Raw genomic sequence first — 16,831 nt, 5'->3', positions numbered from 1 at the left:
TTCACTTCTAATTCTTTCAAAAAAGTTTAATACATCTTTGGTTGTTTCTTCTACTTTCTTAGCCTCTTCACTTTTCCGGTTTGATGAGTGTTGATTGAGTAGGACTCAGCAAGAAAATTAACTTAAAAACATACTGGTTGTTTGTAATGAAAACATATTTATGATAACTTCTGTGCTACACAACTTCAAACTAATTATACTATGAAGCTTTTGCTACAAAACTTCAAAATAATTATACTATCAAACTTTTACTTTAACTCATAATAGCAACATGCAACAATAATAGTTCAAAAATTTCAATATTTATCTAAATTTCTCAAAAAAAAATTACTTCCAAAAATACTTTGACACCCCCTTTCTTTAAAAATATTAAACTAGCAATTGCACCATATTTTGCAATGGAAATGGCGTAAGGAAATGGCATAGGAACTAGTATTATAGAATATGCAACGAGAGTACTTTCTAAGGAGATGGGAGATAAGGGCATCCTACTTACCTAAGTAGGTGTCTAAACCAAATGTGGTGTGATCCTCTGCAATGGTGTGGCCAATTAAGTAGAGGCCGGGAATTTACGAGGAGGCCCTGAATTTTTACTATGATATGCAAAAAAAAGATACCAAACCTAACTATTTCACATTCACCATTGTTATCTAACTATTTCACATTCACCATTGTTATCTCCACATGTGCAAATTTGATAGATCAAGAACATGGCAAAGGAGTCCACCATGACATAAATTCTAGTGGGCTACAATGTAATGCCATTGTGGGGAGTGCTCTTGTAAATATGTATACTATGAAACTATAGATTAGTTATTTTTATTATATGAAAATCCAATATACACAAGATCTATCTACATAAAAACATCTTTATAAAAATGTATAGAACTAACAAACTAACCACTAATAAACCACCTAAATTATAAAATTAGCAACTCATTAATAACAAATTAACTACCTAACTCATTCCCTTAACAATAAAGTGCAAAATTCACGCAAAAAGCAAAACCTATGGAGCAATGATAACTAGTAAAAACACACTATAGGTTAGCTATTTTTATTTTATAGAAATCCACGAGGGAAAGTGAGTAATCGTAAATATACAAGGAGAATATAAATGAAATCTCCGTATAAAATTAAAAATTTAAAGCTATTATGCATGTGAGAGATAGTGGATGCATGTGCGTTAAAATATTTCATCGTTTCTTTTGTGTGAGCATGACAATACATATCCCTAAGTCATATGACAAGATTTCAGCAACATCTTATCTCTTCCATGTAAAGTAAGCCAACAACTTTTCAGCTTGAATCAACCTGCTCGACGATAATTGGTATGATCAGATCAAACAGTAAGTCTTTTCCCAGTTTTCCATGGCTCATTTTAAACTCGACAGTCATTTTGTCCAAATATTTGGTGACCTCAATTTCACAAGGGCCCTCTTGAACTAGCTATAATCTCACATGAGAGTCCTGTAAAGTGATTTTTTGTTTATCAGTCCCAGCACTTCCCCAGAAGTCCATGCGAAACAAGAAAAAGAAGCTACCATGGCAAAACACCATCTACCAAGCAGACAGAAATACTGATAGAGGTCATTGAATCAAACATGATTATATATTGAAAGTATATGAAAAATATATAAAACAGAAAAGCAATACGCATAACCATTAAATTTCTTCGATGAAATTAATGTCTAAATTATTTCTACCATCTTTACTTTCTATATTCACCTTGTGCTTCCTCAAAAAATGTAGAAATAAGAATAACAACCTTATTAAAAACCTTATTTAAAAAAAAAAAAAAACACTTCACATATAAAAGTAAAATTAAGATAAAACTTTGATCCTCAAATATGAGAGCATCTTGTGATAAAATGCAAAAAGATAAAGATAGTAAATACTGAAATTCTTGCTCACGAGGTAAAGGAAAAAATATTCGGGTTATTTTAAAGGAATCATAAAGTTAAACGGATATTTGAGCATCTCGTGATGAAATGCAATTAGATAAAGATAGTAAATACTGAAATTCTTGCTCACAGGGTAAAGAAAAAAAATATTCTAATTATTTTAAAGGAATCATAAAGTTGAACATCCATTGTTATAAGAAATTTTATGAAAGTAAATTTAATATATTATTATAAAAGATATTTATAAAAATATTTTAATATTAATAATCTATTTTATATAGATAAGATATTTAAAATGATCTAAATATAATAATATTTTTTTTGAATTTTTAAAATAAAAAATAATTAATATTAATTAATATTTTGATAGGGATATTATGGTTGATTGAACAAAATTTTGGATGCACATTCCATTCATCATTAGCAACATACAGTTTTTGTGTAAATGGATGCTAAGCGTGATAGAGTTTTAGTGTAAAACTTTATTTTGTTTTAACAAGATGTGAGATAAAAACTTTAAATGGATGCTATGAGCTGCATGGATACATAGAGTTTTAAACGTTGTATTGAGAGATGGGACCAATTAGTGAGACTTTCTATTTGTCACTGATTCCATACAGTGAACATCTCAACGACAATTGAAATCATTGTTAACTTATTAGTATTTACAAGCTATGCGATTGCCACATCAACTCGAGTTATATGGTAATAGTTTACATTTATAATGTACATTTCCGCACTTACCAAATTATAACAGATACAGAAGAATCAGCCACTGAATTGTGATAGTACCACATTACCACCACTAAGGGAAAGCTCTATTTCTGAAATCGTGATGTACAAAGGCATCTGTGCGCAGCTCCTTCTGTATCTTGCTCGCAATATCCAATTCGTGGGGTAAGGCCTTTGAATCCCTATTTTTCAGCGCTCCATGGCGAGCCCATGGCATCCACAAGTATTTGAGGAAGAAAAGTAGCAGAAAAGGGGATATTCCAACATGAAATAGTGTGGACCATTAACTAATTGTAACAGATTCATACCAGCATTTTCAATTTGATGGCAGTGGCTCTTTCAACGAATTGTAACTGATTCATACCTGTTTTTTCAATCTGATGGTAGTCGCTCTTTCCATCTTCTAACCCTGTGAATTCAAAGGCTGACAAAGTTACAGGGCGTCAGATGGGAGGAGAGTTTGTGCGATTGGTATGACACTTTTGCATTCTTTCTTTTGGTGTGGTGCGAAAGTGACGCTCTTGGATTTTTTGAGAGGTGTTAAAGTGATGTGTTTTTTTGGTATGAGATGCAAAATTCAAGCATCCTTTGCATTTTCTCTTGGACCTCTGGTCCACTACTTCTCACAACAGTTGCCACAAAAAATATTGAGCTAAAGTTTTTTTTGGAGTCTTATGCAATGTGAATTCTAGCATTTTTCGCACTTTTTCTTGGACCTCTTGTCCACTACTTCTCACAATAGTTGCTACAAAAAAATTGAGATTTTTTTTTTGGAGTCTTATGCAATGTGAAGGTCCTTGTCTCTATTGTTCTCATGTAGGAATCTTACACAACCTACTCTCTCATACCATGATAAAGAATGAAGGATAGAGATTTTCTTTTTCAATATTACTAATCAATTAAATAAGATTATATTGAAGACATCAACATTAACTAGAGTGAAACTCAACTAAACTAAACTAAGTGACACTGCACTTGAACACTTGGAGTAGCTGCTTACATAAATAAAGTATAATTAATTATAATAAAAATTTGATTTTTAACTTATTATAATTATTATTATCAATAATGAGGCATTTCAATATTTAAGATATATTATCAGATTGTGTGTTGAATACTTATGTCATATTAAATCAGATATTTATTCTTGAATAATATAAGATAAGAGAGTGCATATTTACACAATTATTTATATTCAGAAAAAAATTAATTATTATTATTATTCTTATTTTTCCTTGCTAAAATTTTTTGAAGGATTTTTAATCTTATTCATGGTTTCAGTTAGAATGGGTGGAGTTTCCATCACAAACTTTGGATAAGACTAAAAATCCTTCACACTTTTTTAGCCTAAAAAAAGAAAAATACAATCTTTGTATTTTGATTTCATATTTAAAATAAAGATGGAGGAATACCTCTCTATTTACTTATACACGAATGAGTAAATGGAATTTTCTCTAAAATCTTATACATAATTAATATCTATTAAGAATGACCAAAAAAATGTGGACCTAACTCTTTTGTACATAAGAGATAATTAAAATTCTAGATAAGATTAAGATATATTTATGCCCATTTATTTTATTTATACTATATTATGTAATATTTTATTTTTAATTTACTTTAATATAATAAATTATTGTTTACTTAATTATTTTGGTGGGTTTCCTGTTTTTGTTCAATTTATCATATTATGCTCTTAACACCTTTGTACTAATATAGTGATGTAATATGAGTTAACACACTAAGTGAAAAGGGTTTAGGTAAAGTTAAACCATTTTTTGTAAGAAGGGAAATGGGTAACCATAACCATACAATCATAGATGCCACCCACAATCACATCATGATAGGGAGAGTTACCTCTAACTCCCTCACCCATGGGTTTTGAACTAGTGACCTTTATAAATGAGTGTCTTAACAGAACACTCAATCACCAACAAGCCCTCCCCCTATAGGTAGGAAAAGTTCAACCTTTATCTACTCATGTTTTCAAAAATATGATGAATAAGAAAAAAATTAGATTTTCAAAGTTCCCACCAATTTTGAAGGTATAAATTTGGTGATATATCCTATTTGGAAAAAATATTCAAGTTAACGATATTCTCAGCTAATTAACATACTTCTTTTAATGACAATAATGAGTTTCATGTACTCACACACCTACACTAACATATGGGTGGGTCATAAAAGTAGTATACAAGGAAGATCCATGATTGGTCAAACATGACACAACACAACTATATATATATATATATATATGAATTTCTTTTAACTATTTTGAGCCTCACTTTTGATCGAGATTGGATCATTATATTGTTTTTCATGTATCTTATGCTTTTATAGTGAAAAATATTTGACGAATCTTACTAAAAGGCAAATTTTATGAGTGGGACACATTTTGAAGAATGGGGATCCAAAACCTTCAAACTGAATTTTTGGGCCTTGATTGATTTTTTTTTGATAAAAAATTATTACATAATACTATAATGAGATGAAACTATTATACATACAAATACTTTTCCAAAGTACAAGAATTATATCAATCAAAGTTGATATGAAATATTTAAGCATCCTACAAGTTTACCTACCATGTTTCACTAGCATGGTTGAAGAGGATTCCTTGTCATACTTCATTAACTCATGGAAAATGGCATAACCACATGGCTATTGTGACAAAAAATTCTAGAAGGATCAAATTTGTAACTCCAATTGAGAGTTAAAGGAGTCAAACTTGAAACTTATTTGGCTAAATGACTATGTTATAACTAGTCCAATAAGGAGAAAAATGAGTTCCATTCTAATTGATCATATCCTCTTCCATAGAGTAGAGTAAGAGGGAGTGGGAGTGAGGGTGCATAAAAGAGGGGGTTTAGTGTTCCATAGTATCCTATCATGCACCATTGGTCTCAATCAATTACATAAAGAGTTTCTTCTCCTTTGTACTTGCATTATATCAATTTTAGAGTAAAATAAAGCCTCACTATAATGTACACCTCATTTAATACTAAAACAAAAACTAGGTCTATTATTCAAATATGTTGAAATATTGAACTCTTGAATAACCAAACTAAGCTCTTATATGCTTGTCATTAGTAACTATACAATCACTTATTCAATCATGTCCATACTTCAAACTTTAGTTATAATAATTTTGGTGGATTTTACTACCATTTTCATCTGACATCCATATGGTTTATAATTCAAGTGCAAATATGATTCAAATATGGATAGTGTAACAACACTACATTACGAATCCATGCATTGCTTTCCATTCTCTTACTCAAACAAAAAATGATGATTGTCAATGAGACTCCATCACTCAACCTCGAGGTTCACTACTATTTATGAGTTATGTTTGTCACCAACTACACTGATCATGTCACTCGAGTTGTTTCTTTAAACTACCACTGCAAAAAACTCCTTAAATTTTACAACTATACCCGAGTCCATTATACGGTCGGGATGAGCTCAAGATTTTTTCCTACGACAGGAATGGTTTAGAATGGGTCTCATTTTTCCATGCCCTAAGGTTGTCATTCAACAACCTCCTCAGTCTTGCTTTCAGTTTCATTGTTAATTTTCATAGCTCAGTATCCATCCTCAAGCATTAGCTCTAAAATCCTTGCTCCTTAGAAACTCCCAAATTCTTCATAGTATCTATTGAGACTCTATGGCCGAATGGAATGGCAAGGAAATGAGTTACAGTTTATTACTCGGTGTGAGTTTGATGAAGGAGCTCGTATACATGGTTCGGTGTTTAAGGAAGTCATAGACTCTCGTGTCCATGGTTCTGGTTTGGTGTTTAAGGAAGTCATAGACTCTCGTGTCCTTAAGTAGGTAAAAGAAGTTATTTAACTCTTCTCCTTGCTCTGTAATTCCGAGGTTATGGCTTGAAATCAAAGCTTTAGTTCACTTATTTGACCTTTAGAATCCTTGATACATATTTATCTGAAGGTCGTAAGTAGGTGACCCTTATTGGTAAAAGATTTAGTACAGTTTTTCTTTCTTTCCCTCCCATGCAATTTCGAGTCTACGTCTTTACCTATTTTCACTTATCATTCTGATTTCAAAAACCTTAGAGTGTTATTTCACAAAGAAGAAGGTTTGGTTTGCTAAGACTAAGTGCCGGTTTTTATAGATTTATTTCATTGCTTTAAGAATTTATGGCTTGGTTGTCTATAGTTAGGAATTTCAAAATGATTTACTAACTTTTTTCATTCTGTTGTGCATGCTTGATGGAGATTAATGGAAATTTGTTCTCCTCTAGATAACCTCTTTATCGAATCGTCAAGTTTCTCAATTGTATTACTCTATGCTTTCTCATTAATTTTAACTATTTTTATTACTAACTAGAGTTTTTTTCAATGGTTATAGGTGCTATTAGAACCCTTCTCTAACCATTAGGAAATAACAAGCTCCTCATAACCAAGAATCAAAGTAATATTTTTTTGCATATCACCCAATTATAAACTATCTTTGATTTTTCTAGGTTTGATAGGGCTTTGTGGTAGTGTGATGCCTGAATTCAATCAATGCCTACTTTAGCTCAATCATGAATTTCTTTGCTTACAAATATTTTCTCTATTTATGTATTTAGTTGCACTAACTCTACTAGGAAGAAACTCTATTAAGATGTCTAGATCTTGTTAGGATGGTTTTCTATTTAGATTTCTTTAAGATATATTTTATACAACTTTACGTCTAGAGGTTAGTTAGACAAGAATTAAAATTTTAATTGGTTGCCATGATCTAGTTGTTGGGAAAACCATCTTAGGGTTTGTAAACATTCATGTTTATGTTATAATTTATCTCATTACAAAACATATACTGATGTTTATTCTCTTTTGTCATCCTTATATTCTCCTTTTATTTCTTAAATTATAACTAATTACTATTTATTTCTTTTTTTTAGAATATTTTTACATGTCGTTTATCATAATACTATTAGGTTTTGGGTATTAAAACCCAAGACCCTTCTTTCCTTTTAAAGTCCAAAATTCAATTTACTGTGCAAATTTGACATACAAAAATTATACTCTTATTCAACTACACAAATCCATGTAGCTTTTCAACTTCAAAACTACTTTTCTTTAGGTTTTTGGCCTAGGATAATACTTTGTTACTCATAATATATCTTCATGTGATATTACATTGGCCAACTATTTTGTAAATTAATAAAGTAGTAGTCCCTCTATGGACTAGTAGGTAGATAAGAATTTTCCTTTTCATAAATTCTTTTAGATGCATCATATGTAAATTGAAATAACTATCCTCTTCCATGTGTTCTATACATATATTTTATATTCTAAAAGTTGTATAGATACATATCGTTCAATAATTATTTGCATGTAACATTTTCATAGTTATATGAATGGATAACGATAATTTTTACTACTATACATGTTTCAAAATAAATTCTAATATACTTGTATTCCTATTCAAATAGAAAAGAACTATTACACATTAATATACCTTTGTTTTCTTCAAGCATCAAATCAAATAAATAATTGGTATAAGGAATGGATTTTTCATAACTTGTAATAGACACATAACAATATTATCCAAAGCCTTTCTAGATTCCTTGGTATAATATCCCATTATTTTTCATACAACCATATTCTTCCTACAACATAGGAAGTTATAAAGAACCTACTAGACTACGTATCCCTAGTCAAGTATTCTTTCCACACAATACATGAATTTTACATAGTACAGATAAATATTATTACTCTCTTATACCATGCAAGTTATAGAAAAACATATATGTATATCAAAGAGGCTTGTAAATATTAGGTAAATAGCACACTCCTCCCAACCAATTAAACTACTACAACCTCCATTGTCTTTAACTCCCCTCATGCCTCATGCCTGAGGGTTGTTACGATGTGAGTAACCCCTTTCTTTCTTTCTTTCTTTCCCTCTTATAGGGCCCTCCTCACACCCTTTTTCTAATCATTTCCCACACACGAGGAAAATTCCTACCCCTCTTGTGTGCTATCAATAATATTTGGTCCTTTTAATTAATTTACCATTCCATTCTCTCTTACATATTCCTTTTTTCTAGTTTTTGTTTGTCTCTTTTAGACAAAATGGAAGGAGAGGTACCAATGTGGTTATTGCCACATGCCTTATTTGTTCATGACAAACACTACCAAAATTAATTGTCATCTTCAATCTGCGACATTTGCTTAATTGCTTAATACACTTGTCCTCTTCCAGGAATTTAGCCGCCATAGTTACTAACAACATAACCACTTGATCACCCATGTGTTGTTTATATAACATTACCAAGCTTAAAAGAAAAACATTTTATTTACTTTCATATTTAAATATTCATTTTCCAATTATACAACTATAGTATTTTCCCTTCTAGCCTATACCTCATAAGTAAAATAACTATAAGTCACAATCGTAGGTTTCATAATTATGTCATCAAACACATTCAATAGGCACATTACCCGCACCTTCTAGTTTGGTTTACTCCCATAACATTTCTTGGAGAATATCTTGTGTTCATTGTGGTTCGTGTCTGTTTGTGTTTTAGTTTTCTCTATTTTCTAAATTTTCTCTATTACATACATCAACAACACACCAATAATTATAAAATATGGAATATAATGGAATTAACCACCATAGCATAAATTTTACTACATTTTTGTCAAATCTATTGCGATGAGTTATACACTGGAACATCGATGCTAGTTTACATATGATATTGGTAACATAGCGAGTTTCTTTGGGAATTTTTGGGAGGTTATGAGGGATCAATAATTTGGTTTATGTAGCAAGTAATAAAACCCAAGCCTTGGTTGATGAATATATTCATAATAACCCTTGAGATTCAAAACAAGATAGATTTCATGCTTACAATCAAAAGTCATGCATATCATTCACAAAAGGAACATCCTTATGGCATCTCTCACAAATAAGCTTGGAATCAAAGAAGATGGAGGTTCCAAAATAAAATTTGAATCTTCAAGATGAAAGAAAATGTAAAAATTAATCTCTGTCAAGGTGAGACAATGCACTAAAATTAAGTCACCTAGTTGTAACAATTAGAAGTTTACACTAATGTTCAGGAGATATATGAAAAACATAAAATTTATTTTCTAGATTGATGTTAGAGGGTCATGCATTAACCTAGCATGAAATCCATACAAATACATATATGCTAGAGGTTGATCCCAAAATACCTAACTTGGAAGACATTAAAACCCTCATAAATCCTCAATTCTACACTATGATGTATGTATAGGACCAATGGATCCAATAGAGGAAGACTATATAGAAGTACAACACTAAATTCAGGAATATGGTCATCATGCTCAGTATATGTATATATCAGAATAGCCTAGGTGATTTCCTCAAGTATGTTGCGGATATGCACAACAATCTCTCGAATCAAGTGATATTTTTCGAAGCAAGAATAATGTTTTTTTTTTGTACATGCATAGTACTGGAAAACATATGTGAGAAGAATTGATGCACATGAGAATTAGAGATTCCAAGTCATCAAGCCTTGATCCAAGTCATCATGAGTTTTCAAAATAAAGCTCCAAACAGGGCTTCAATATTGTAAAGGAATTGTAAGTCATTAATTGTAAATATTCTTAGTTAATTTAATTATTATATTGTAAATGAATCATAATTCCTTAATAGTAAATATTCTTAGTTCTTTAGTTATTAGAGAATAGTTTTAGAAAAATGTATGGATATGAAATATTTTTCCATAAGGCTAAAGCTAATTTACCTTGAAAAGCGTGAGAGAGTTTTGGAATAAATCATGAGAGATTTAGGGAATAAATCAAGAGTGATTTATGGATATAAAAAAATATACTTTTATTCTAACATCGTATTTAATCATTGTAATCCTATGGAAAACGTTAATGGCCAAATGAATTTGAAATAAGGCCAAGAGAGTAATGAATACTTTTCTAATTTTTCTATAATTTTATGGACATGATTTTATCAATGGATAATAGTTCTAATTTGTGCATGATCTAGGATTCACTGTAAGTGAATAAGGATTTTTTATATGAAATTATTTTGCAGAAAAAAATTAAGGACTTGATGACGAAGAGGTTTGTTTTGTGATCTAGAGAAGGTGAGTTTCCATGAAAAGTCAAATTTTCCTACATGAATGTGGTATCATAGAAGGATATCTAGAGAAAATAGAAGATTTTTTCACAACACTATGGACAAAGATTGGAACTAGATTAAGATAGTGGCACGTAAATTCACTTTGAGTTTTTTATAATTTGTGGATATTGATGACATGTAGTAGTGATTGAGAAGGAGGATTTGGTGAGAATTATGACAAATAGGGTAGTTGTGATGTGGGAAGAAGAGTGACTCCAGATCATTCAAGAGAAAGAAATGCATGAAAGGGTTCTAGGGGAGGGAACCAAGAATGCCAAAAGACCAAGTACAAATGGGAAGATTGGTGAGGAGTGTGTAGAAGGAAGGAGACATGTTAGAGTAAAGTTTATTTTCACTTCATAGTGGGTAGCTGAAAGCTCATTGAGGAAGAGGAGAATATGAAGATGACTATGGATAGTCATTTGAATAATTTAGAGGGAACCCACAAAGATTCCAAATTAGTTGGTATAAGGAAAATGAGTGATCAAGAATACGAGAGGGAACTCGATGAGAAAAAAGCACAATTGAATGTTCTTATGGAGCCGCTACAACAAAATGAGAAGAATTGGAGATATGGGTGGAACATGAGGAAAATGATTAAGTGGAATGTTGAAATATTATGGGCCAAGAAGAAGAGACAAAAGATGAGACACATATTGAAGGAAGAACTCAAAGCTACTAAGTGTGATGAGATAGTTCACATGGGTGAACCTGAGTAAGGACAAAATCAATGGAGAAGAGAGAAATGTTAGTGGAGACTTGATGTTTGAGACATCAAATGAGCTTGAAAATCCTTATGTTTTCCCTAATGGTATGTTTATGATTTCAGGTGTTATTGTAGATGTTGGACAATATTTTGAAGTTTTCACGAATAAAGAGGAAGATAGAGTAGAACAAAGTTTAAATTTTATTCTTAGCAGAGAGGAGGAGCAATACTTGAATGGGATGCTCATAAGGTATGATGAGCCCAAGACATAGACAAGTTTTTTCCTTCACATTGATTTTGTGCATGCACGTGTTGTAGAGGTGATTATTAGTTTTCAAACCGATACATGTAGAAAATATGTGATAGGTTAACCTGATAATGCAATATAAATCAAAGCAGAATACTATAACCTACTTCTACTATCAATTTGCGGAAGCTTAAAGATCGAGCTGAACAATATAACCAGAAGAAGAAGAAATCAATGGAACAATACACATGAAAATACCTTTGGGAAAGCCTCAGCTAAAAACCCCACACTATTGTATTATCATACATGGTGTAAATACATAGGAATCATATAAAGCCTTAGCTCTCACAGCTAGCCAGCTCTCAATACAATCCTCACAGATTCTCAAAAGAAATCTTGGCTTCTCTCGAACCTTCCTCTCTGCTCTCCAAGCTCCTATTTCCTTGCGTTGTTCCTTGTGGATGATTTTCCTCTTTCCAAGTGGAAAACCAAGCCTTCAAAACTATGCAATCCTCAAGGATGAATCCTTGACTGCATGCATGAGTTTTCTCTATGAGAAAACACATGCAACTGACAGTACACTGTCTTTGAACATTAATCTCAACTGGGTCTTTCTTAGAATAGACATGCATGAGTTTCTAATGATGGAATCTTCAGTTAACTAGAGTAGCACTAGTTGAGTGCATTAACACATCAACTGACTCTTAACTCACTATTAGTTCCTCAAATAGTTTGGAACTAATTTAGCTGGACTTAATTCAATAAACCGAGTTAACTAATTAGAACTGAAATATAACTCAATCTTATCTGCTTAATTTAAGGGATAACTCTTGCATGAATTCCGAAAGAATTCTAACTTGAATTTCTCCAACTAATTAATTTAAAATAAATTAATTAATTATTTTCAAGTAGTTGTTAAGACTAAATTTGATTTTAATTCACAATTTAATTCAAGGAAAAATTAAATTGGAATATTCTTGTTGCCATATTTCAACACTCCTCAACAATAAAGGGATTATCTTCCACCTCCATCCTGTCTCTATGGAACTCGAATTTACACTTTGAAAATGCCTTTGTAAAAACATCAGCATCTTGCTCCTCTGTTGAAATATACTGCTGCAACATGATCCTCCTCGCTACACACTCTTTGAGATGATGATACCAAATGTCGATGTGCTTGGAACTATCATGAAATACCAGATTCTTAGAGAGTTTTATACAACTTTGATTATCACAATAGATCATAGTTGGATCCATCCTCTGATCAAACAAGCCAACTAGGATTTTTCGCATCCAGATGGCCTCACATGTTGCCTAACTTGCAGCCATGTATTTTGCCTCCACCGAGCTGAGTGCAACCGACCTCTGTTTCTTGCTGCACTAAGAAATTGCCGTTGATCCAAGGTTGAAAATCACTCTTAATGTGCTCTTCTGATCTGATGGACTCCCTGCCCAATCTGCATCAGTGAAGCCCTATAGCTTCACTCCCTTTGTTTGTCTGTACCATAATCCATACTGAGATGTGCCTCTGAGGTATCTAAATACATGCTTTGCTGCGTTCCAAAGCATCTTGGTAGGCTGAACCATCGCTTGACTCAACCAGTTCACTGCATAGCACAAATATGGTCATGTGTTCACTAAGTACATCAGTGAACCCACAAGCTACCTGTACATAGTAGCCTCTATCCCTTCTCTTGACGTAACAACTTCCTTCCTCCAATTACCTGCTAGAGGAGTCTACATGGGCTTGCACTTCCCCATGTGGAATCTCCTGAGTATCTCGTTGGCATACTTTCCATGAGACACAAATAACTCCCCATCCTTCTACCACACTTCCATGCCAAGGAAGTAATGCATGAGACCCATGTCTTTCATCTCGAATTCTCTTGCAAGGTCCTCCTTGCAAGACATGATCAACTAATCATCACGAGTCAATATGATATCATCAACATAAAGTACGATGATCAATAGCTTACCTTTCACCACGATGTGGTATAGGTTCGCATCTGCTTCACTCTTTGTGAAGCCAACCCAGTGAAGTAGTTGTCTATCCTGGTGTACCAAGCACGAGGTGCTTGCTTCAGCCCATACAATGCTCTCTTCAGTCGGCACACATGCGACTCATGATCGAAGGTCCCAAAACCTTCCGGTTGCTCTATGTACACCTCTTCCTCAATATTGCCATCGAGGAATGAAGTCTTCACATCCATCTCATGGATCTTCCAACCCATCTGTGCTGATATTGCCAACATAGATATGATATATGAGTACCTTGCGATAGGAGTAAAAGTCTCATCATAGTCAATCCCCTCAACCTGTGAAAAGCCATGAGCAACAAATCTTGCCTTATGTTTCTCCATACTACCATCAACAGCTTGCTTTACCTTGTAAAGCCAACAGGAACTCACAACTAACTTGTTCTCTGGGTTCGGACCACATCCCAAAATCTGTTATGAACTATGGAGTCATGCTCCTCCACCATAGCATTAACCCAAATCGGCTGCTACAGTACTTCCTCAAAGGAAGATGTCTCGGTCTCAACACATTCCCCAACAAGAGCCATGTATCTAGTGTACCTCTTAGGTGACCTCCTCTATCTGCACTGAGAAGATGGTGCTCCCATATTCTCTCTCGCATCCTCCAACAATCTATTAGCTTCTCTTGTGCGCTTTCGTCCATCTCTAGAAGACTTTGCTTGAGTGGGTGTCTCCACTCTTGGAACTTTTGCATGTGGCTGTTTCGCATCAATCTGAGGCTCCTCCTCCTTAAGAACCAATAGTTACTCCACAGCCTATAGTTGGAGCTCCCTCTCAAGGATGAATCCTTGACTGCATGCATGAGTTTTCTCTATGAGAAAACACACGTCTGCTTGAGATGCTCATTGATTATTAGAGTATTGATGATGATGCATTTATGATTGACCAGATGCCACTCAGGATAGAAGTGGATGACATTTATTTCATCACAGGCCTTTCCTGAAGGGGAGAGGTAGTACATTCCAGGGGTAGGAGATGAGGCAGTCTCTCAATCGAGGACTACGTACATATATATTGCCCGAGATATCCAAAAAAGGTTGGAATTCAGATTTCAATCACATATGTGGAGAGTTTATCGCTGGGGATAATCCTGTTCACCATAGCTAGAGTGAACGGATCAGCTTCTCTGCACCAGGCATCACGGCTAACCATGAGCTTGGCGGTAGACTGTATCACCACCATGTTTTATTGGTGTACTCCTCTTTTGGCCAGCTTGAAAAGCTAGCTCACTTCCATCAAGAGAGGGCAGACCAAAAACTTCGGATATGGGACTATTTTGTGTTCTTTCTTTTTTGAGAGGGTCCCTGCACTCCACCCTAGGGTAGCGGTTTCCATCAGCACCCCACGAGATCCACGCATGGGAAGGTGGGCTGACTTGATGAAATGTCTAGGGGGTGGGGATGTCCCATGGACTGCATTTGACGATGACTTCTTTTCTTGGTGGGATCAGCAGATCATCACCATAGATGACTACTCTTATGCTGGGTTGGATTTCCGAGGAGATCTCGATCTAGTATTACCACCGACTACAACATGGGGTGACATTGGTACGTGTTTTTTGATTTTATGATTTTTTTGTGATTTTTTTAATATTATAATATTAACTTTTGAAAAATGTTTTTGATAGGATTCAAATGACTAATATGATGATCATGTTCTAGATATTGGGCCGGTACGACCAGATGATTTCCCATGGCATAGACGTCATGGCCGAGGGACCGGAGAGGCAGCTGCAGATACAAAGCAACTACTTCACACAGTCCAGCAGCACCTGGTGAGACTCACTCACGGAGTACCGATGGTGGTGGTAGAGGATCTTCCTGAGGATATGCAGCGTCATTTGGTTGGCATGCCACATGACTGGGTTCGTACTTTTAGGCATGTGGCCAATGCGATAGCTATCTACTTAGCCACTCATCTTGAGCCGGGGCATTAGCTGTACTAGACATGATTATGGGCATTTAAGTCCCAATTTTGTATATTTTTTGGACAGACTTATGTACACTCGAGATGTTTTATGATATATATCTCTATATATATATATATATATATATATATATATATATATATACAGTTTGACTTTTTGATGCTTGATTTTATTGTGATGAATGATTAATGTGCCAGAATGCTTGATTAGCGATAGAATCAACTAACCAATTATGAGATCTTGGAATGTGAAAATAATTAATATAAGTAAATGATCTTTGCAACAACCTCACCCTTAAATACTGGCGATATAAACATGGATCCCTTACCTGATAAATGTTATTCAATTGTGACACTATCAATTGTGAATCAAGATAAACTACCAATGAGTCGATTCCGTGAGAAATTACCTCGGATAGTAAATTAATGATGGTAGTATACTCAGCCATATTATTTGAAGCAGGACCAATGCATACTCCCCTTGATACCATCAACTGACCAGTTGGATAATAGAGTACCCAAGCTGCGGAAGCGAGGTTCCAAGTGTGCCGACTAGCACCATCGACAAATCCAAAATAGACCAAGTCATCCATCAACACCTGCCACAACAGACCAAAAAGTGTTGATATCAAAAACTCTTGATGAGGTATGTACAAATATACACAATGTACAAAGAAGCCATTACCTAGCTACTAAGAAAACTACTTCTTGAGGTAGAGCCCATCAGGGGGCTCTGCCCACTTGCTCCTAGGGATGTTTATCGGTACAATCAATATACTTCCTTCGGAAAATTATTGTGTTGGAGCCAAAGGAACTGTACAAACATCGCCAAGTAGACTGGAGGACCTGGACTTGACTTCATGCAAAAGGGAATGAAAAAATGACCGACGATGTAAGTCTTCCAAAGGTCGATCTACAGCCGTCATTGCTTAGAGTATCGCTTCGTCAGATGGAAAAACAATATTCGAGCAATCCAATGTAGAAGTGGAATCAAGGGTCTGAGGATGAGCCACATCACCATCTACCTCTTTCTCAGAGGAAGGAGTAGAATGGTTACCTGCAGGGTTATTGATAGATTCACATCTAGGCTCCATTGCAAACATAAGAGATTCTATTTCACCTGCCTTGCTGTCATCTGATGTGG

This window comes from Pinus tabuliformis, chromosome J (genome assembly GCF_031772625.1).
Source record: "Pinus tabuliformis cultivar Carrire ecotype Pingquan chromosome J, CPIR1, whole genome shotgun sequence".
Taxonomy (NCBI): Eukaryota; Viridiplantae; Streptophyta; class Pinopsida; order Pinales; family Pinaceae; genus Pinus; species Pinus tabuliformis.
This window is presented reverse-complemented; position numbering follows the sequence as displayed.